Raw genomic sequence first — 24,929 nt, 5'->3', positions numbered from 1 at the left:
TGATGATCGTTTAATAAAAATGCAAGGACACACTTGATTATTAACATATCCATCATTCAATAAGTATTCACTAAATATGTTGTACCACATACGACCAGATTGTTTCAAACCATAAAATGATCGTTGTAATTTAACAGAATATAAATGTCGAGGCTTAGTGTCCTCAATATTTAACCCTTCAGAAATTTTCATATAAATATCACTATCAAGTGATCCATATAGGTATGCTGTCATAACGTCCATCAAACGTGTTTCCAGTTTTTCCATACAAGCCATACCCATTAGAAAACGAAAAGTAACTCCATCCATCACAGGAGAGTATGTTTCCTGGTAATCAAAACCAGGTCTTTGAGAGAATCCTTGGGCTACTAGCCGGGCCTTATATCTCACAATTTCATTTCTCTCATTTCATTTTCGTACAAACACCCATCTATTCCCGACAGGGAATACACCAGCTGGTGTTTGGACTGCAGGTCCAAATACATTTCTCTTGCACAAGGATTGCAATTCTTCTTGAATCGCAATTTTCCATTTTGGCCAATCATCTCGGTGTCGAAACTCTTCCATACTTTGTGGTTCAGGATCGGAGTTCATAATAATATCAGATGCCATGGAAAAAGCATATACATCATCAACCTCAATACTCCCACGATCCAGTAATTTCGCATTATGGATATAATTCATTGAGATCTCATAATTTTCAGGTACCTTTGCTTCTGTGGAAGCATTTGCTACTTCTGGGGCATGTGCCACTTCTGGGGCAACATTCTCTTCTGGAGGCAATCCCACGTCTAAGAGTTTTGTTACAGCCACTTCAGGGGCTTGAACCTCTTCAGGAGGCAATACCACTTCTGGGGTATTTTCTGAAACTTTTGCCACTTCTGGGGAAATTCCAATCAATTTCCGTTTTTATGGTACAATATCTTTTGCACCAATAGGTCTACCACGCTTCTGACGTGGCTTTGAATCACCAATCAATTCTTCAGGAATTGATTTCTTAGTAGGGATTTCAACTCGTGCCGGAGCATTAACAGCAGGTATATGTGACCTTATAATATGTCTAGAGTCACTAAAGGCATCCGACATTTGATTAACAATATTTTACATATGAATAATTCTTTGAACTTCAGATTCACATTGATTAGTACGTGAATCAATAGAATTTAATCTTGATGCATTCCATGATATTTCAGAATTTAATTTATGCAAATCATTATCTCCCCCTAATTTAGGGTACATGGATTCATCAAAATGACAATCAGCATAGCGAATATTAAAAACATCACAAGTTAATGGTTCTGGATACCTTATAATAGACGGAGAATCAAAACCAACATATATACCAATTCTTCTTTGAGGTCCCATTTTATTTCTTTGTGGTGGTGATATAGGAACATACACAACACAACCAAATACTTTTAAATGAGATATATTAGGTACTTGACCAAGAACTAATTCTTGAGGGGATTGTTTGTGGTAAGAAGAAGGCCTTATTCTAATTATATTTGCACCATGAAGTATCGCATGACCCCAAACAGATATAGGTAACTTTACCCTTAGGAGTAAGGGACGGGCAATAAGTTGAAGTCTTTTAATTAAGGATTTTGCTAAACCATTTTGTGTATGTACGTGAGCCACCGGGTGTTCAACTGAGATTCCTACTGACATACAATAATCATTAAAAGTTGCAGATGTAAATTCAGCAACATTATCTAGTCGGATTGATTTAATGGGATGGTCAGGAAATTGAGCTCGAAGTTTAATTATTTGGGCAAATAATTTGGCAAAGGCTATATTTCGGGTTGTAAGTAGACATACATGAGACCACCGAGTTGACGCATCAATTAAAACCATAAAGTACCTAAATGGGCCAGAAGATGGATGAATAGGACCACAAATGTCACCTTGAATTTTTTCTAAGAATTTCGGGGACTCGGTTTGAAGCTTAACTGGGGATGGTCGGAGAATCAGTTTTCCTAAGGAACATGCTGAACAATGAAGTTCATCTTGGGATATTATCTTTTGAGTTTTAAGAGGATGTCCCACAGAATTTTCAACGATGCGACGCATCATTGATACTCCTGGATGACCGAGTCTTTCGTGCCAAAGGGAAAGTAGTTTTGGGTCTATGATTTTGGGGATGTTGACACTATAAGATTCAAGAACTCGTATACTCGTAACATATAATCCTGAAGAAACCGAGTGGAATATTTCTAGGACCCTTTTATTGTCAACGGTTTTTGAGGTGATGAGAAGGTTTTCATTTTCATTCTCATTAGTAGTTTCAACGTGAAACCCGTTAAGACGAATATCTTTAAAACTCAGTAGGTTTCTAGTTGAATTGCTAGAGTATAGAGCCTCTTGTATGTGTATGTGTGTCTTATTTGGTAGAATAAAACTAGCTTTCCCAAAACCTTCTATTATATTTGATGTACCCGATACCATCCATACATGTGAGTTGGTTTTAGTCAACTGTGGGAAGTATTTTTGACTCTGTAAAATAGCGTGTGTGGTTGCGCAGTCAACAATGCATATATTTTCCATCTCTATACATATATGAACAAAAAATATCTTTATTAAAAATATACCGAGTACATAATGGAAATAAGTAAAACACAAAGGAAATAAGTAAAGCAAGACAATACATATAAAGTCTAGTCGTCTAAATCATAATAAAGATTAGCACTAGTGTCTATTTCATTTGAGGCCTTATTGACTAGTTCATTAACTAGATTGTAATTAGCGAAGTTGGTTTCTACTCTCTTTCCATTATTCCTTTTGGATAACTCGTAGAGATCAACAAGATGTTTGGGTGTGTGACAAGTACGTTGCCAGTGCCCCTCAGATCCACACCTATGACAGATGCCTCGGTTCTCTCCTTCTTGGGGTGCCTTTCTTTTATTTGGCACTTCACGTTACCATTTATGGTGGCCAGAGTTGTAACCATCACGTTGCCACTTCAGGTGGCCAGAATGATATTGATTGTGAAACCGACCACGAAAATTTCCATGTCCACAGTTTCGTCCATAACCCCGTCCTCCTCTATGCCCTTTCCCACGTTCATTCTTCAGGAATGACGTGTTATGTACTTCAGGTAACTGGGCAGAGCCTGTGGGACCTATCTGATGATTTTTCAGTAGCAACTCATTATTCTTTTCAGCCACAAGAAGGAGAGATATCAGCTCGCCATATTTCTGAAAATTACGCTCCCTATATTGTTGAGCCATGATCATAGTGTTGGGGTGAAAGGTTAAGAAGGTTTTTTCAATCATTTCAGCTTCAGTAATATTTTCACAACATAAAATTAATTTTGAGCTTATCTTGAAAAGAGCAGAATTATATTCAGCTACAGATTTGAAATCTTGTAACCTCAAATTAATCCAGTCATATCGGGCAGATGGCAAGTGAACAAGTTTCTGGAGATCAAATCTATCTTTGAGATTATTCTAAAGGGTGAGTGGATTTTTGATAGTGAGGTATTCAGATTTTAGATCTTCGTGGATGTGATGCCTAAGAAAGATAATCGCTTTTGCATTTTGTTCAGCAGTTGGGATTTTTTCCGGGTCAATAGTATCTTTTAGGCCATTAGAACTAAGGTATAATTCCGCATCAAGGATCCATGACAAATAATTATTCCCCGAAACATCCAGGGCAACAAACTCTAATTTTGCAAGATTCGCCATTCTGAATAGATTTTAAATAAGATATAATATGTCACATAATATTTAAACAGGCAAGTTGAAATAATAACTTTATACAAAAGTTACGACGGCATAGCCGGCCAGAAAACTTTTGATTATTACTTGACGGCAGCTCCATCTTTATAGTAGTATTACTTGACGGCAGCGCCATCTTTATAGTAGTATTACTTGACGGTAGAGCCATCTTTATAGTATTATTTGATGGCATAGCCATCTTTATAGATTTCAACCAGTAACATAAATATGTAATAATATTTAGAATAAAATGAGGAAAAGAAAATGTACCTCTTTTATGAAATAGTTTTAGTTGATAGGGACTCGTGGATCAGAATAAGTCGTAGCTCTTTCAAGAATAAAGCTTCAGTTAGCAGAGACTCGTGCTGATAACGTGTTATAAACCTTGACTGCAAATATTAGTTATGTTTAATGTAGAGGAAGTATAGGAGAATAGAAGATGGAGAGAAAGTTGTATTTTATTTCATTAGCTAAATGAGCTATTTATAGTAGTTGGTTTACAAGGCTTACTAAGTAATCTATTCAAATCTTCTTCATTAAGTATTACAAAACTTCCTCGATAAGCTTTAAAAGTCTTCCTCGATAAGCTTTACAAGTCTTCCTCGGTAAGATTTGAGAGACTTCCTCGATACGCTTTGACAATCACTTTATATTTATTCAAATATTTTAACAAAAATCACATTTATAATTCTAGGACTAGAAAACTTATAGAGAATAGTCTAAATAAACTTTGTGCGCAATTTCCACATAATAAATTTAATTACTACTAAACTTGCAGACTTGATCACTCAATTCTGAGTCCAGGTTTATAAAAATACATATATAACACTATACACACATGTACGCACACATATTCATTCTGAGCTGTTTATAAAGATAACCCGTGGATCATTGACCGCATAGGTGAATGGAGACGCCGTATGGAAAACACCCTCACAACCATCAACCACAGCATCATAAGAACCTTCTTCCAAGAGATTTGCTTTATACAAATAAATTCTATCCACAGCTCTATCAAGTGAAAGCAAGTGTTTGGTTTTCTTTGAGTCACCTGAAAATTATTATGATCATAATCTATACTTTTTTCTCTTCTTAAATGTATAAAATGATTTAATGCTTCCCGGGTACGGCAACTGTAAGGTGTGGCACCTTTATTTTTGACAACATTATTTTGGCAAGTATTAGGGTGTATAGTACAGTTATTACCATGTGCCTTAAGACAAGCATATACTTAAATACTATTATTTGAACCAAATTCACGTGCTATTCTAAAATTAGTTTAAAAGCCCAGGATCATACTTAGATAAAAAAAATAAACTTGAACAAGTACGCTAAGCTGTCAAGATACTACAAACACCACATATGTTCTCTCTTTATTATTAACAAGCATGTCAAATATGAAAAGGTGGCCGGATATTGGTTAGATGGTAGATGGTCACAAAACAATATTCAATTTTTATTAAATTGCTGTTAATCTAGGATTGAATGAGCTATTATTAAGTCCGACGGACCGAAATACTATCATCATACACAACAGAGTTCATTATTGTGAGATTAATGTATTCTTTACTGTTTATAGTCTATATAACTGTGCTAGCATACCCTGAAAACAAGATATTTATAAAAATAAATCAAGGTCAACAAGACTCCAGATGGCCGAAACCACCAAGGAAAGACCCCGAGAAGAGAGACAAAAATCGGTTTTGTAGGTTCCATAAGGACGTTGGTCATGACACAAATGACTGTAGACAGCTCAATGATGAGATTAAATATCTCATCCGACGAGGAAAATGTGGAAGGTTCATCAAAGGCGATGATGGAGGATGCCCCAAAAGAGCTGACGACCAAGGGGGTAACAACAGAGGTCGAAACCCGCAGCCCAGAGGGCCAGTGATCAACATGATCTCCGTAGGGCCAACGGCCGTAGGGACAACAAAGAACTCTCGTAAGGCTTTTGCCAGGGAGGTGATGAATATAGTTGGAGATACACCAAGCGTGCCAAAGCTGAGATGACACTTGAGTTTGGCGACCCCGACCTTGACAGTTTGAAATTCCCTCAGGATGATCCCCTAGTTATCACTTTGATAATTGGGAATTGTCCTGTCAAAAAGGTCCTCGTTGACAATGGAGCTTCCGTGGACATTTTAATACATGACACATTTCTAAGGATGGGGTACACTGACTCCCAACTGACACCCTCTTTATCTTTCTCAACGAGAGAATTTGAAATTATTTACAAAGGTCACTGAAATTAGAAGCAAAATTAATGGACCGAGGTGACTGATGAAAAATCTAATAGAAGCGAAGGAGTATGTAGTGTCAAAAGCATGAAAACTAGGTTAAACAAAGAAGTATCCTAATCGGGAGCCATGAATTTAGAGCAAAAAGAAGAAGATTTCTTACAAATTATTTAAGTATGTATTGTATTGATCTGAAGAAATGTAAAAATGAAATTATGTCTTACATAGCTGTACAGTTTTGGTTTATATACTAAACACATTAGCCAACTAACTTTCCCGCCTAAACTACTACAAATAGAAATGAATATTTAAAATGACTATATAGTTTAATACCCCCACCCCTCCAGCTGGATGTCAAGGAGGATCAAACTGCAGACCCAGCTTGGGACATAACTCTTTATTTGAGTATCAGGAAGTGGCTTTGTCAATAAATCACCAAGTTGTAAAAAAGTGCGAATATGAAAAATTTTGAGGAAGCGAGAAGTTACATAATACCGAATAAAATGAAAATCTATCTTCAAATATTTGGTGCGTTCCCGAAAAACTTGATGGTCTGCTATGTGTTTGGCGGCAGTATTCTCACAGTATACATTAATTGGTGTAGGAACTTGAATATGGAGATCCTTTAAAAGCCCTTCTAACCAAATAACTGGTAGTATAGCTCGTACTTCGATATTCAGCCTCAACAGTGCTCTTAGAAACAGTCTTTTATTTCTTGGTTTTCCAAAAAATGAAAGAAGAACCCAGAAAAATAGTATAACCAGAAAGAGATCTGGCTGAGAAGGGACAAGTACCTCAATCAGCATCAGAATAAGTAGATAATTTCCAACAAAATTTTAGACTTATAAAACAGTCCAACATTCAAGGCACCCTTTAAGTATTTCAGGTCATGAAAATCAGCATCAACATGACTCTAAGCAGGAGCTAAAAGAAACTGATAAAGTTGTTGAACAGAATAAGAGATATCAGGTCTTGTGAGATTCAGATATAAGAGTTTCCTAAAAACGCGTCTGTATACTTTAGGATCAGACAATTTTGGTGTATCATCAAGGCTTAACTAAAGACCCTTGGCCATGGGAAAAGAAGCAGACTTACAATTATCAATGTGAGTATCAGTAAGAAGATCCAAAATGTACTTTCTCTGATTTAATCTAATACCAGAAGTATCTCTAGTAACCTCAATGGCAAGAAAATATTTGAGATTACCAAGATCTTTAATGGTAAAAGCCTTATGTAGCTCAAATTTAATTAAAAAAATTTCAGCAAAATTATTCGCAGTCAACAGCAAGTCATCAACATAGCAAACAATTGCAGTAAAAGATCCATCAAAATATTTGACAAATAAAGAATAATCTTATGTAGACTGAACATATTTCATTGAGATCAAGAACTTGGACAACTCATAATTCCATTATCTAAAAGCATGTCTTAAACCATAGATAGATCTTTTGAGTTTACATACAAGACCAGGGGCAGCTTTGGTATAACCTGGAGGGGGAGACATATAGATATCCTCATCAATAAAACCACGAAGAAATGCATTAATAATATCCAATTGTTGGAGATGCCAGTCATGTGTTGCAGCTAAAGCAATCGGACACCTCACAGTAGTAAGTTTTGCAACAGGACTAAATGTAAGTTTAAATTCCCTTCTTTTAATCAGTTTATCACCTCTAGCAACTAGTCTTTTCTTACATCTTTTAACTGAACCATTTGGGTTAAACTTTGTCTTAAAAACCTATTTAGAACCAATGAGATGAGCATTAGGAGGAAGAGTAGTTAAAGTCCAGGTATTGTTGGCATCAAGATCTTTCTGCAAAGCAGCAACCCATCTAGGGTCATCTTTGGCCTCATTATAAGAACAAGGTTCATTGGTATTAAGAACAACATTAAGGTTGTGAAGATATTGTAGATTAAGATGAGAAAGAGTTTGTTGAGTGAAAGTATTAAACACATGAAAAGTATTGACAAAAGTTTTAGGAACTGTTGGGACTACAATCTGATCAAATTTCTGGGGAACCTGAGAAATTCTAGGAGATCTTATTATTGGAACTAATTCAGAAGTGACAAGAGAGATAGCAACCTCATGAATTGTGGAAGAAGAATCAAGAACATCAGTATGTGAACCAGAATCAGGAGAATCAGAAGATAGAGATGTCAGTAAATCATCTCTAATAAGACTGGATGAACTAAAGGAACAGTAGAGGATGACGATTTTGGAATAGAAAATACTCTAAAAGAAAAACAATTTTTCTTAAAAAATAACATATTTGCTCAAAAAAATATGATGAGATTCAAGATCATGTAACCTATAACCTTTTTTAGCACAAAGATATCCAAGAAGAATGAATTTTCTGGCACTAGGAGCCAATTTATCAGAAGAGTGAATTACAACAAAACAAAGATAACCAATGATTCTCAAATTATCATAAGAAGCAGGCTTATTCATTAGTAATTGATAAGGGATCTTCCAATTTAGAACAGAACTAGGCATAAGGTTAATCAAGTATGTAGCAGCTAGAATTCAATCACCCCAAAACTTAAATGGAAAATTAGCATGAATTATAATTGCCCTATCTAACAAGTGTCTATGTTTCCTTTCAACCCTGCCATTCTGTTGAGGATTACCATGAATACTTCTCTGATGAACTATGCATTTTGACAAAAAAAGAATGCTAGAACAATTTCATTACCATTATTAGATCTGATGAACTTTACAGTATGATTGAAATGATTAGCGATGTAATCTAAAAATCCTTGAACAATACTAAACACTAGATCTTTAGTATGTAGCAATTGTGTCCATGTAACTCTTATAAAATCATCTAAAATGGTAAGAAAGTATCTACCACCAGAAATACTAGGGGTATAATAAGGACCCATAAATCAATATGTAACAAATGAAAAGGAGAAGGAGCTATAGAAATAGATTCTTGATAAGAAAGTTTATGATGTTTAAAAAGAATACATGATTTACAAAATAAATCATGAGTTTTAGAACAAGATACAGAAGCAGGAAAACATTTAAATTTCCCCAAAAAAGCATGTCCAAATCTAGCATGAATTCCATCCAAACTACTAGAAACAACATGAGAATTCAAACAACTGTAGAAAGACAAATTATAGGAAGAAATTGAAGAATAAGTGATCCTGTAAAGGCCATTTATTTTGAATCCAGTTGCTTGGATAGAATCAGTCAAAAGGTCATGAAAAGTACAACAATCTTTATCAAATTTAGCAAGTAAATTGTTATGATTCAAAAACTTGCCAACTAATAATAGGGTATGTTTAAATTCTGGAACATATAGGACATCAAGCAATTTGATATTAGAGGTCAAGAAAACAGTGTCAATGTGACAGACTAGTTGAGAATAACTGTAATAACCCCAAAAATTTTGGACTTTTTGAAACCCTGATGAATAGTAACTTTTGTTGATGATGCTGATTAAGGAAAATTATCAGACCACACTATATAGGAGTACTGTTATGGAAATTCTAAGATCGTATTAGTATTCCATAAAGTAAATAAGTGTATGTAAAGATCGTCAGAATCCAAATTCGAACACTTTGATTTTTCCCGAAAATCCACCAGATACCGAAAGAATTGAGTATAAGGTAACATGATTAAAAGAATTTAAATTCAAGGATTATAAGAGAGGATCATAAAAGGAATATAAAATATTGATAAAGGTTTAGGGGAACCCAAGTAATAAGATCCCGGATATGATCCCTCGAACGAATGATCCCTCGAACGATAAACGCGAACGAAAGTTAAGCGAACCGTATAACAGATAAGCGGTCATTAGCCAAGTAATTAAGGGTTAATCAAAGAGGTTAGTGGATGATGATGTCATCACACCAACAAGAAGAAGACAAGTGTAACAAGATGACCTAAGCTTGATGACATAAGCATGACAAGTGGGAAGGATTGGTTGGTTGATTGTGAGCCACACATTTTTTACCATGGTAAATTCCATGTAACCAAGCTAAACACCACAAAAATCATCAAAACACAAATCAAGAAGCTATTTCATCTTCTTCTCCTTCATTTCCTCGGCTTTTCTTCTTTGAACAAGAAGGAAAATTTCAAAACTCAAGCTTCACTCCATCATAAATCAAGAGGTTAGTCTCTATTGCTCCTATATTTATAACTAAGAAGAGCACGTAATTTGAGTGCTTGAATCCAAGGTTTTCTAGCTCAAATAAATCATTTTAGTTTAGGGGGAATAGTAACTTTCAAGAACAAACTTTTGATTCTTGATTTTATTTGTAAGGTCAAGGTAGCTTAAGCATAGATCAAGGCTTCCATGGACATTCCAAGGATCTTTCATTGATTAAAAGCTTCAAGAAGGTATAAAAAACTTCAAACCCTAAGCTTTACTTTGAATGTTTAGGAGTGGTTTTGATTGTTATAGTATATGAGAATCATGATGCTTGTGTGTTTCAAGTTTGGTTGGGTTTGTAGTGATTTGGATGATTCAATCTTGTTTATAGTTAATGAAACTTAAGTAAAGTTAGTAGTTCATGTTTAGGGTTGAATGAATTGGAAAATCTTGAGATGTTGGGACTAATGTGTTAAGGTTTGGATGAGGGTTGGTTGTATTGTTGATTGTGAGTTGGATTGTGGTTGTTTGGAATGGTTTAAAACTTTGGTAATCGCGTAAACATAGCCATCGTAATGCCCGATTTACCTTAGACTGTTTTAGTTCTTAACTTCATGACCCGTGAACTCACTGTAAGATTCTGACCATTGCCAAGTTTAGATAGTTCATGTTACGAGCTTCGTTTTGATATGTGGTTCGCTTGAATCCGATGTACGGTTTAGGAGAAACGACCGTTTTAAGTAACGGTGTTTCGTGAACGAACCATTACCCCTCGCCTTACTTTGAAACCTTGGTTAAGGCCCTTAAATGACTAATTGGAGAGTGAAACAATTATGTAAAGTGGATTAGGCAGTTGGTAGGGTACTCGAACGACTTATGTGATTCGTTAAGCGTAGAATTGACCATAATCGAACGTTATGGTTCAATTGGTTAAAGTCTAGTTTCTTAAGCGACCGGAGTTTAATTCCGACTAATGTTGTTGTTCATAGGTTATCGGACCCACTCTAAGCTTAAGTCTATCCGGGAACACTCATGCAAGTTTTCTACCCGTTATACTGTTGTTGTGATGTAAATATATGTATATGCATTATCTTGTGATAAGTGCATGATTGTTATTAGTAAAGTTTGTGATATATTGGAGCTTACTGATATGGTATATATGCATGACTGTTTCGTAATCTTGATATCTAATTGTTGATTGAAATGCTTATAAGTTGCATAATACCTATGCTAGAGATAAGCAGTAGTTGCGTATACCCTTAGTATAGGGGACCCAAAGGTGAACATTTTCTAAACCGGGAGTCGATGTTCCCGAGTATAATATATATGTATTTATATATATATATATTGATATAGTTTTCAAAACTATTAATCGAATAGGGTTTATTCGATAACTTTATTTTATTTAATGTATATTATTTTTAATATTCATTCGAGGACTTATGACTCCGCTTACTTTATTTAATGAATATTATTTTGAATATTCATTCGAGGACTTATGACTCCGCTTATTTTATTAAATAATATTCTTTATTTTATTAAAGAATAATGTTTCGATAATCAAACTTATTTTCGATTATTCAAATAAAGATCGTGCTTTCATATAAGTATATCTTTGGTTATTTATTATTCATTTCAAGTATGAGTTGTAAAACTGTTACTTCAATTATTTTTATAAAGATTATCCTTTATGGGAATATTATTTAAGTAATAATATTCAGATATTTTCTAATATATTGGGACTGATTTATTTTATTAAATCAGCATTACTCTAAACATTCTTTAAAATGTTTTCGAGTCTTCAAAATGATTTTAAAAGTTAGAGCGGATCCCAAAACTCGTTTTCAAATTTAAGATCTTCCTTTCGAAGGGGATTTAAATACTTGCTTAAAAATCTGAGGGATCCGGCTCTGTGGTGTATTTTATATTCGCAACGAGGTTGCTATTTTGAGAAAATATTTTGATTACTTGCCCAAAGTTCGGGAAGTAAGTCCATCTATTTGAGTCGGCATAAGCAACATGGGCTCAGTGGGCGTCCATGAAGGTGTAAGTGGCTCAGTGGGAGTCCATCAAATGCGTAAGTGGCTGAGTGGCAGTCCAACATAAGGTCCTAATGCGGCCAGGGTGATGACCAGTGGGGAATTCTTCCATCTACTAGTATAAAAGGTTACTTATTGGTATCTTTGCCTGATCAGCAAGATATCAGGTTTATGCCAAGGTTTTCTTGTTTCCAAATTCATTGGATATTGCAACTCTGTTTATAATTTTCATAACAGAGGTTTTCAAGGAGTGTATGAAATGTATATATATAGGTGTATATATATATCGGGACTTAATGAAGTATCTCGTAACTTCATTATTTATAATGATATTTCAAAGATTGAATCTATTCAAGTCTTTTCTTGTAGTCTCATCTATGTGATGAACTTTTGAAACTGATTATACCTTGAACGGTGGTAGTTCAAGTAGTATTCGGAAAAGATATAAGTATATTGGAGTATCTTGTAACTTCATCTTTTCAACTTATATCTTGTTAATAATTATCTCATGCATGACAAAGATTTTCACAAAAATGTTGAGACAAGGTTAGATATATGAGATGACCCTGCAACGATATTTTTATACAGTTATAAACTAGAACTCTGTGTATATTATGCATGGAAGAGGACTTCCAAGATTTTGAAAAGTATATATACATATATACTGAATATTTTGCGACTTGGTCGCGTTGAGATATCAAACTTGGTTCATATCTGCTTGACCAAGACTTTCATGAGTATTATGATGAGAATGCTCATATATTATTAATCATTATACATATTATTTTGGCGGGCTTGTTGCTCACCCTTGCTTTCTTCTTTCATCACATAACAATAGATAGACAAAATGAACAGGACTAAACTCCCAATTCGCAAGCGGATAGGAAACGTTCCGCACTTTCCTGTAGGCGTTGATGACGATGTAGCTGAGGTAGGAACTACCAATAGGCCAGGCTTTCAACTTTTGATGTACCAGACTTATGTATATTATGAATTGTAATAATGGCAAGAAATATGTAAATTATTCAAAAACCCTTTTAAGGTGTAATGGTTTATAATTGTGGAATAAAACGACTTGTGTTATTTTTGGTATTCATCTCTGAGACTATAACTTGTGGTGTGTGTGTATATTGTGGGGTCACAGTACGCAGTAGTTGGTTGTTTATAAAGATTGAGTGTTAATAAGGGAAATGGAACTCGTGACAACCCGGATACCCGACCCCGGATTTGGGGATGTTACAGAAATGGTATCAGAGCTAAGCGTTATAAACCTCAGAGATGATGCGACGTTAAGATAATAAGTTCACTAAGATAATAAGAACTCTTTCCAAGTTCATAGTCGGGCTACCTAACGTAGTACTGACAGTTAAAACCCTTGTGAGAACCCTTATAAATATCGTGATAAAAGTGTAGTTCGTTGTCGTATATGGTAGGGGGACTCTGAACCCTGAGGTTGAGCAGCAACAGCGCGATGATGTTTTATTACTTATTAGGAGATCAGATTGTGGATCCAATAGAGCGTCCTAACGAGGGACCGAATAATGCTCATATTGAGAATTTAGCCGTTGAGGAGGTTGTCCTAGAAAAGATTGTTACCGTGGAGGTTGTCCTAACGAGGGACCGAATAATGCTCATTCTTGAATTCAAATATATAAGAATGAATAAAGGACCACTGAGGAATTGATGACCATGGTTAGGGCGACTACCAGAGGTAGGATTGGCCGGTCACTATCGGAGGTTCGTTCAAGTTTGTAAAGGTAGTAGCCCCTTTAACGCGACTTACTCGTAAGACTGAGAAGTTCGAATGGACAGAGAAATGCGAGAGCATCTTTTAAGAACTGAAGCAAAGGTTGGTGACGTCCCCTATGATGGCGTTGTCGGATGAAAAAGAGATTTTGTGATGTGTAGTGACGTTTCGCATAAGGAATTAGGGTGCTTCTTATACAACACAACAAGGTAATCGCGTACGCGTCAAGACAATTAAGGGAATATTAAATTCGATATCCCCACCCATGAGCTTGGGCTCGTGGCAATAGTTTTTCCCTAAAGATTGGAGGCACTACTTGTATGGAGAGAAGTGCGAGATTTACATAAACCATAAGAGTTCTAGTACATTCCCACGCAGAAAGAGCTCAACATACGCCATAGGAGGTGGTTAGAGCTAATCAAGGATTACGATTATGAGATTCTTTATCATCCATGGAAAGCCAATATGGGGGCTAAAGCCCTTAGTAGAAAGGAAAGACTCAAGATGATAATGTCCTCGGAAGAGTAGATAAAAGATTTTGAGAAAATGGAAATAGAAGTGAAGGTAACCGGAGCCGGTATCGAAAAGCTATTTGAGATTGTAATACATCTCGAATTATTGAAAAAGATCATATTGTGCCAAGAAAAATTGATGAATGAAGGCAGAGAGCCAATGACTGGAGAAGAGATTAATACCGAGAAAGATGATAAGGGAATAATGAGGTGTTCCTACAGAATTTGGGTTCCAAATTTTCAAGAGCTTAAAAATGAGATCTTAGATGAAAACTAGTTTGAGGAATAAGATTTAGAGCAAACCCTGAACGTGATAGTCAGGGAGGTCACCATCAAGATAGAGGGAACCCATAACATAATGAAGTGGAAAATAAGGATTTAAAGGATGACCCCGATTATGGGGAGGAGGAGGGAACGTTCAGACTAAGGAAACAGAAGTCGAGTAAGGAAAGGAGACCCGAGACGGTACTCCTATGTGACAATTCATGGACCTTTCTAGACAGAACTTAGACTATTATCCCCAACCACCACCCTGAGGAAACAATGCAGTGAGAAATTTTTCAGGACCTTTAAGTCGCTAAGCTCTCAGAGTTCCAAGTAACAAGCTGACCCAGTCGAGGCAAGAGCCTGGCTAAAGGAAATATAGGAATCATTTGAGATTCTAAATGATTGACGAAGCGCAAAAGACTGTTTTTGTCACTTACCTTCCTAAGAGAGAGGCCACCCGCTGGTGAAAGACCAAGAAAGGCACGGAGCTAGAGGTTATAATAAACTGATTAAAGTTCAGTCAATTGTTTCGGGAAAGTACTTCCCAAGGTTATGGAGATAGTGTAGAAGCTTCAGAGCCGAAATAAAGGCGGACGAGTATGATAAATTATGAATCTAAGATTGTAAAAGTTGTCAAGATTTGTTCTGAGGACTAGAATCCCAGAACGACGTGATGTTTGAAGTCAATGATTAGTGGGTTCGTGAAATGATTACAAGAGAGAGGTAGATAAAAAGAAACTGAAATGGAAAGGAATATAAAGGCAATAGAGTTGGAGGAATGATAAGGGAGTTAGATATGAGAAAACCCTAAAGACTCGTAGTAATAGAAATAGAAAAGTATGTAATCGTCAGGATGAGAGTGATTCACCATGAGTTAAAGCTGATGGATGAAGGCATGAGAGATACATATATTTTATCCCCTTTAAGTTGGGAGGATTCGAGGAAACCTTGAGATAGTTCGAAGGATAAACAAGGAGACGTGGATAGATTGAGGAGACAAGAAAGTAAGAAATTAGGAAAATTGGATGAAGGAAGTGACCTTCAAGAAAGTGAAGTGTAAGACCGGGAGCATGATACCCAGAAAGGGAGACGCCAGGTATGAAAGATATCCCAACATTGAGATGACTGTTGAGATAAACAACAAAAGTAAATAAGGATTTATTAAGAAGAAGTTCACGTTGAACATGACCAATATCTTCCAGAACATCCAGGTGATCATTACCAAATCAGGAAAGAAAAGCGGATAACCATTTTTTATCTTTTGGAGGCCATATGGATTGACCTCAACTTGAATAAGGATGCTATTGTGAAATTTGGTATAGACTATCGAGTTGGAAATGATTGAATAAGATACCCTTATCAGGGATATATGACTTTATTTATCCATGTAAGGATGCATGTACCTTTTTAAAGGTGGAATTAAGGATAGAACCTCGGTAACTTAAAATGAATCCTAGGGGAATGCATAAAGGTTGGCATTTCACCCTTAATAGGGATAGTATGAGTTTTGACAGTATGAATTGGAAAGGATTAAGGTAACAACAACCTTTAAGGATCAGTGGAGATTTTTTTTCAGAAGTATGTAGACAATGATTCTGGTATTAGTAAATGGTATCTTGATATACCCTGTGCCTAGGGTGTACCTGATGAAGGATTTAAGGATAACCTTAGAGGTTTTACAAGGAGAAAGGTAATATTCAAAGTTCTCATGAATAGAAATTTTTGATGAAGGAAATATGACGTAATTATAATAATGGCAGGTGGGGCACGTGTTGAACCATAAGAAAGTATAGATTGACCCAATGAAAGTTGAGATTGGTGAAAACAAGAAGGACCCAAGATAAGAGACGTCCTAAGTATGATCGAGAGTCAGTCGTGACAATGTTAGCCTCTAAAGAGCGAGGCAATAACTTATGGAAAAATGGTGATATTTTTTTTTCTTTCTCACCAAAGCTTAAGGAAGAGCATTTTCACACAAGCAGTGATTGGAAATGAGGTAGAAAATTTAGTTGGAGATCCTTCAAAAGACATTAATTGTAAGGAAATATTACTAATAGGAAAGGTCAATGAGGTGGCCGACACTCTAAGTATAAGAGAGCAATTATAGGCGCTCGTGTCAGAGGAATACAGTGATGATGGTTAAAGCTGTGAAGGTTGTATTATGGTGTGAAAGATTGACATTCCTTCTGATGATTGTACGATACTCAACCGTAATAGTAGATTGGTAAAGATTTAATTCATGTAAATGTCGTGAGCAGGATATCCATCTTAGAAGGTACTATCTTGAGATAAGCCAGGACTATGTTACGGGAGGACTAAATGAACCTTTGAGCTTCATGTTTCCTAATAAAGACATATGGTTAATTATGGTATTAGCCTACTATCGTTGCTTTCATTGAAACTCTTCTTCAATTTTATCTACTTCATGTCATGTATGTACATCAGGATCATGAGTGTTCTTCATGAATCATGAATGGTAATTATGTTACCTCCTTAGAAGGATTCGATACGATATGTATGGACTCCGTATGGTTAGCTATTAAGATTTCATGGAAAAAGAATGACTACAGTAGGTCAACGGTGGACCATAGTAATGCAGGAATGATTCTGCGAGTAATGAGCCGATTAATTACAACCGTGAGAGTTGTATTGGAATGGATGTTGAGATTGAGTACCACTAATCGGGTCACGGTGATGTATAAGTTATTATTGATAGACCAACTAAGCCGAACATTTACCTATGATATATTTATTCCTTCTTATCGATAAAGAGTAGTATTACTATACGAGGAAGGTTGCGGTTCAAGCATAGAATTCGAGTAACGATGATGTCTAGAATGAAATCCTAGATTCGATTTTCGCTGTCGAGGGAGTTTCAACGGTGGTTGTTTATAAGCTCGAGCAAGATCATGGGTCCATAGAATGATGGACAGAATAGTGAAAGATTCAGGAGCATGAATTGCGATGCTATAATACTTGATGTTGAGATATATACATATATATATATTTTTTGTTCTCCTGTGATAAACCTCTATAGTTCAGAGGTAGATTCCAAGCCAGATATTTTATGGCAGTATTTTAATTCTCTTAAATTCTTTATTTTCTCTTCTTTTCATTTTCGTGTAAACTGAGAAGAACAACCCTTCTAGAAGGGGATATATTGCCGAATGACTATCTATGTGTGTGATATAAGCCTAGTAGGATACCACATGTTGTTTAATTGCTTGTCAAGTGCTAAAGGCTGGCCACCTTCTGTACTAACTAAGCAATAGAACAAGTGTTCAAGAACATAGTGATCTCTCAATAAATTCCTCTACTTCTATATGATTGATTAAACTTTGGAAAATAGAAGCAGCTGAAAAAGGAGTGGTAAAGTATGGTGGTATTCGGAATGGAAACACATTCGTGATACTAAGGTTGACGCAATTATTAAAAAGTTATAAAACTCTAGCGAGTAAACATATACCTAGAATAGTATTCTGTACAGAAGATAGTAACAGTTATGAACTGGAAAAGAATGGGTATTGAGAAGCAAAAGCTATAATGCTAGAAGCTATGATGAGAGTCTGTGCAATAGACTTGAAAGAATTTGGAATGATCACTTAACGCGGATTGAGTTTTCTTACGATAATAGATCGTACGTCAGTATCGAGATATCGCCTTATGAGATCCTTGAGGGAACACAATGCTGATCTCCCTTATGTTAGAATGATGTTGCAGAGCGCAAGATGCTCGGACCAGCAGTGGTCCAAAGGACCAAGGATATAATAGATCTAATCAGAGGACGGCTGGTAGTAGCCCAAGATGGACATAAGAAGTATGTTGATTTGACACGAAAGGACAAAGAATAGGAAGTAGAGGACCCAATACTGTTATAGGTATTCCCTTGGAAATGATGGATGAGGTTCGGAAAGAAAGGAAAGCTAAGCCCACGAATTGTTGGACCCTTGGATATATTAAGACGTATTGGGAAGTTAGCATATGAGCTAGCCCTACCTCCGAACCTGTAGCAAGTTCATAACGTGTTCCACGTATCAATGTTAAGGAAGTGTAATACGGATGCCGGACAAATAGGGGCATATGAGCGCATAGGCATGCAACCAAACATAACCTATATGGAGCAACCAGGAAGGGTTATAGATCGAAAAGGAACAAGTGCTTAGGAGAAAGGTTATCGTGCTAGTCAGGGTTTTGTGGCAGAACCACAATTTGGGAAAATTGACTTGAGAGTTAGAAGGCACAATGCTAGAAAAGTACCCCCATTTGTTTTCTATCTGATTCCGGGACGGAATCCTTTTAAGGAGGGGAGACTGTAATAACCCCAAAAATTTTGGACTTTTTGAAACCCTAATGAATAGTAACTTTTGCTGATGATGCTGATTAAAGAAAATTATCAGATCACACTATATAGGAGTACTGTTATGGAAATTCTAAGATCGTATTAGTATTCCATAATGTAAATAAGTGTATGTCAAGATCGTCAGAATCTAAATTCGAACACTTTGATTTTTCCCGAAAATCCACCAGATACCGAAAGAATTGAGTATAAGGTAACATGATTAAAAGGATTTAAATTCAAGGATTATAAGAGAGGATCATAAAAGGAATATAAAATATTGAGAAAGGTTTAGGGGAACCCAAGTAATAAGATCCCGGATATGATCCCTCGAACGATAAATGCGAACGAAAGTTAAGCGAACCGTATAACAGATAAGCGGTCATTAGCCAAGTAATTAAGGGTTAATCAAAGAGGTTAGTGGATGATGATGTCATCACACCAACAAGAAGAAGACAAGTGTAACAAGATGACCTAAGCTTGACGACATAATCATGACAAGTGGGAAGGATTGGTTGGTTGATTGTGAGCCACACATTTTTCACCATGGTAAATTCCATGTAACCAAGCTAAACACCGCACAAATCATCAAAACACAAATCAAGAAGCTATTTCTTCTTCTTCTCCTTCATTGACTCGACTTTTCTTCTTTGAACAAGAAGGAAAATTTCAAAACTAAAGCTTCACTCCATCATAAATCAAGAGGTTAGTCTCTATATCTCCTATATTTCATAATTAAGAAGAGCAAGTAGTTTGAGTGCTTGAATCCAAGGTTTGCTAGTTCAAATAAATCATTTTAGTTTAGGGTGAATAGTAACTTTCAAGAACAAACTTTTGATTCTTGATTTTATTTGTAAGGTCAAGGTAGCTTAAGCATAGATCAAGGATTCCATGGACATTCTAAGGATCTTTCATTGATTAAAAGCTTCAAGAAGGTATAAAAAATTCAAACCCTAAGCTTTACTTTGAATGTTTAGGAGTGGTTTTGATTGTTATAGTATATGAAAAGCATGATGCTTGTGTGTTTCAAGTTTGGTTGGGTTTGTAGTGATTTGGATGATTGAATCTTGTTTATAGTTAATGAAACTTAAGTATAATTAGTAGTTCATGTTTAGGGTTGAATGAATTGGAAAATCTTGAGATGTTGGGACTGATGTGGTAAGGTTTGGATGAGGGTTGGTTGTATTGTTGATTGTGAGTTAGATTGTGATTGTTTGGAATGGTTTAAAACTTTGGTAATCGCGTAAACATAGCCGTCATAATGCCCAATTTACCTTAGACTATTTTAGTTCTTAACTTTAGGACCCATGAAATCACTGTAAGATTCTGACCATTGCCATTTTTAGATAGTTCATGTTACGAGATTCGGTTTGATATGTGGTTCGCTTGAATCCGATGTACGGTTTAGGAGAAACGACCGTTTTAAGTAACGGCGTTTCGCAAACGAACTATTACCCCTCGCCTTACTTTGAAACCTTGGTTAAGGCCCTTAAATGACTAATTGGAGTGTGAAACAATTATTTTACAGTAGATTAGGCAGTTGGTATGGTACTCGCAAAAGAATCGCCTTAAAATTCTTAATGGTTAATTTATTAAAAATGGTGGAGCCGAGGGTACTCGAATGACTTATGTGATTCGTTAAGCGTAGAAGTGACCATAAGCGAATGTTAGGGTTCAATTGGTTAAAGTCTAGTTTCTTAAGCGACCGGGGTTTAATTCCGACTTATGTTGTTGTTCTTAGGTTATCGGACCCACTCTAAGCTTAAGTCTATCTGGGAATTAAGGATAGAACCTCAGTAACTTAAAATGAATCCTAGGGGAATGCATAAAGGTTGGCATTTCACCCTTAATAGGGATAGTATGAGTTTTGACAGTATGAATTGGAAAGGATTAAGGTAACAACAACCTTTAAGGATCAGTGGAGAAATTTTTTCAGAAGTATGTAGACAATGATTCTAGTATTAGTAAATGGTATCTTGATATGCCCTGTGCCTAGGGTGTACCTGATGAAGGATTTAAGGATAACCTTAGATGTTTTACAAGGAGAAAAGTAATATTCAAAGTTCTCAAGAATAGAATTTTTTGATGAAGGAAATATGACGTAATTATAATAATGGCAGGTGGGGCACGTGTTGAACCATAAGAAAGTATAGATTGACCCAATGAAGGTTGAGATTGGTGAAAATAAGAAGGACCCAAGATAAGAGACGTCCTAAGTATGATCGAGAGCCAGTCGTGACAATGTTAGCCTCTAAAGAGCGAGGCAATAACTTATGAAAAAATGGTGATATTTTTTTTCTTTCTCACCAAAGCTTAAGGAAGAGCATTTTCACACAAGCAGTGATTGGAAATGAGGTAGAAAATTTAGTTGGAGATCGTTCAAAAGACATTAATTGTAAGGAAATATTACTAATAGGAAAGGACAATGAGGTGGCCGACACTCTAAGTGTAAGAGAGCAATTATAGGCACTTGTGCCAGTGGAATACAGTGATGATGGTTAAAGCTGTGAATGTTGTATTATGGGGTGAAAGATTGAGATTTCTTCTGATGATTGTACGATACTCAACCGTAATAGTAGATTGGTAAAGATTTAATTCATATAAATGTCGTGAGCAGGATATCCATCTTAGAAGGTACTATCTTGAGATAAGCCAGGACCATGTTACGGGAGGACTAAATGAACCTTTGAGTTTCATGTTTCCTAATAAAGACATATGGTTAACTATGGTATTAGCTTGCTATCGTTGCTTTCATTGAAACTCTTCTGCAATTTTATCTGCTTCATGTCATGTATGTACGTCAGGATCAGGAGTGTTCTTCATGAATCAAGAATGGTGATTATGTTACCTCCTTAGAAGGATTCGATACGATATGTATGGACTCCGTATGGTTAGCTATTAAGATTTCATGGAAAACGAATGACTACAGTAGGTCAACGGTGGACCATAGTAATGCAAGAATGATTTTACGAGTAATGAGCCGATTAATTACAACCGTGAGAGTTGTATTGGAATGGATGTTGAAATTGAGTACCACTAATTGGGTCGCGGTGATGTATAAGTTATTATTGATAGACCAACTAAGCCGAACATTTACCTATGATATATTTATTCCTTCTTATCGATAAAGAGTAGTATTACTATACGAGGAAGGTTGCGGTTCAAGCATAGAATTCTAGTAACGATGATGTCTAGAATGAAATACTAGATTCGATTTTCGCTGTCGAGGGAGTTTCAACGGTGATTGTTTATAAGCTCGAGCAAGAGCATGGGTCCATAGAATGATGGACGGAATAGTGAAAGATTCAGGAGCATGAATTGCGATGCTATAATACTTGATGTTGAGATATATACATATATATATTTTTTGTTCTTCTGTGATAAACCTCTATAGTTCAGAGGTAGATTCCAAGCCAGATATTTTATGGCAGTATTTTAATTCTCTAAAATTCTTTATTTTCTCTTCTTTTCATTTTCGTGTAAACTGAGAAGAACAACCCTTCTAGAAGGCGATGTATTACCGAATGACTATCTATATGTGTGATAGAAGCCTAGTAGGATACCACATGTTGTTTAATTGCTTGTCAAGTGCTAAAGGTTGGCCACCTTCTGTACTAACTAAGCAATAGAACAAGTGTTCAAGATCATAGTGATCTCTCAATAAATTCCTCTACTTCTATATGATTGATCAAACTTTTGAAAATAGAAGCAGCTGAAAAAGGAGTGGTAAAGTATAGTGGTATTCGGAATGGAAACGCATTCGTGATACTAAGGTTGACGCAATTATTAAAAAGTTATAAAACTCTAGCGAGTAAACGTATGTCTAGAATAGTATTCTGTACGGAAGATAGTAACGATTATGAACTGGAAAAGAATGGGTATTGAGAAGCAAAAGCTATAATGCTAGAAGTGTTAGGTCTCAATATGTTTGTAGAAGGGGGTTGAATACAAACAATACCGTTTAATCGAATAAAATGCGGAATAAAAAAGTTGAAACAAAATTCAAGTTAAATAAAACTATTATTAAACTTGAAAGGTGTTACAACAATGACATCGTTTACAAGGGATTAATCTCAAATAAATTATTCCAAATCTAGAATAAATTCGACATGAACTTTTTCTATTTTTGTAATAAAAAGGATCAAATATTAAATGCAATTTGAGATTAAGTTCTAGGGATTTTGATCCGCTAGATAGTTACACAAGAACAAGAAAAGGATTTCTAGTTGTGGCGACCCAAAACCCGGGGTCAGGAGTTTTGGAAGCCACGTTATCTAAACTCACACTACAATATGAAAATACTCACACTTCACGACCCCACACTTAACACACACACACTACAGGTTATTGTCTTGGAAACGAACCATTATTACTAGAGAATTTTATTACAACCCAAATGTAATTAGTCTTACCGGGGGTGACCTTTAAGTAAGGTTAATCCGCCGGCCGAATATACGCTTCTTATTTCTTATTTTACATAAACCATACTTATAAATAAGCCAAACTATAAACAACTGAAAACTAATCCAGCTTATTCCGACTACCTGAGGTACTGCACCAAACAATCTACGGAACAGCTGGCCATTTCCTACCCATTTCATGGCTGTGGTTCTGATGGCAGGCATCTTGATTCACTGTTGTGTTGTGTCAATTTAAGAAAACAAGTTTGAGCTAAGATGCTCAGCATAATAATGTACAGTATGAAAATTTCTGTATAATAACATCATATATTATATATATGTTTTATGTAAAAGTAGATTTCTCGGTGTCCCACACCTTCTTATGAGAATAATTCTTTTAAGGGGTTTTTATAACCTGCGAATACTTTAATAGTAATCCCAGCACCTAGGCTTGGGTTACTGTATTGCATATCAATTCCAATTGGAAGATTTTTTGGACATCTCACAGGAGCCACCACATACGATGATCAGTCGTCCTACGGAAAGTAACCTTCTTTACTAGTAAAGGACTAATACCGTCATCTCTCGGGTATCACCCTGGCCGAATTCGGGCTACGTGTCCCATTTTCGGGTATACACATACTTCACAAGTTCCTGAGTACACAAAGTACCTTCGCCTGCGGTACCTTTGGTAGCCCATCCAGCACACGTAGTACCAGAGTCTACCCCTCCATTGTCCTTCAACAGAATTCTATCCATCCCGGGAACTTGAACCACATCGAAGTTCCCCAAGCGTTTTGCTTGTTGATAGAGATAATTTATCTTTTTAGAATATAAATGTATATATATGTATATACGTACTTCCGAGAATTTCGGAGGAAGTACTAGGGATGTGAGTTGACCATTGTCAACAGTTAATTAATAAGGGGGAAGTTTCTTCTTGAAACTATATTCAATATAATAATAAGTCGGGATAATATTCACCGACGATCTGAAATTATTCGAATGATACTTCTAAATCAGAAGGTATATCAGGATCTATGATCTTTAAATCAATAACAATTCTCAAATAAATAATCAATAATTAAATAATAGTCTATAAATAATTAAATGATAATTGATATTCATCATACCTCGAATGAGTTATTCTTTTAAAAGATTTATTTAAATAGTATTCCTCAACTAGTTTGTGTTTACATAATTAATAATCTATAATGATTAGTCGGGTTTGAGTAAATAAACGTTGAAGTATACTACTCCTATAATAAAGGAATACGTATATAATATTTAATATCCGAATCAATAAAATATAGTTGAGGGAATATGCTCATTGGGAAATCGTTTTAAAAGTTCGAGGTGTTTTAATGTTTTGTAAGTGGACGATGAGTCCCTTTAAAATGTACTATTATGGACTTATATCCATCCTATAATATCTCCGGAATGATTCCCGGGTTTTATCTTAAATCCCGACCGACCCTCGGTCTTCTATCATACATTACGCTTAAAGCGAAATAACATTTCACGATATATACTTATCGTACAACATCGCTATATCATGCGAAAATTCAA

The 24,929-nt window shown here is 35.7% G+C and overlaps 1 pseudogene; it reads right to left on the bottom strand.

Annotated features, from left to right (window-relative positions):
* LOC141668426 (phenylacetaldehyde reductase-like) overlaps positions 1-24,929 on the bottom strand; it is a 166,351-nt pseudogene that overhangs the window by 3,186 nt on the left and 138,236 nt on the right.

The sequence above is a fragment of the Apium graveolens genome, chromosome 1, assembly GCF_009905375.1.
Source record: "Apium graveolens cultivar Ventura chromosome 1, ASM990537v1, whole genome shotgun sequence".
In the NCBI taxonomy this organism is placed as follows: Eukaryota; Viridiplantae; Streptophyta; class Magnoliopsida; order Apiales; family Apiaceae; genus Apium; species Apium graveolens.
The sequence above is the reverse complement of the archived record's forward strand: the minus strand, read 5'-3'. Positions and strand labels throughout refer to the sequence as shown.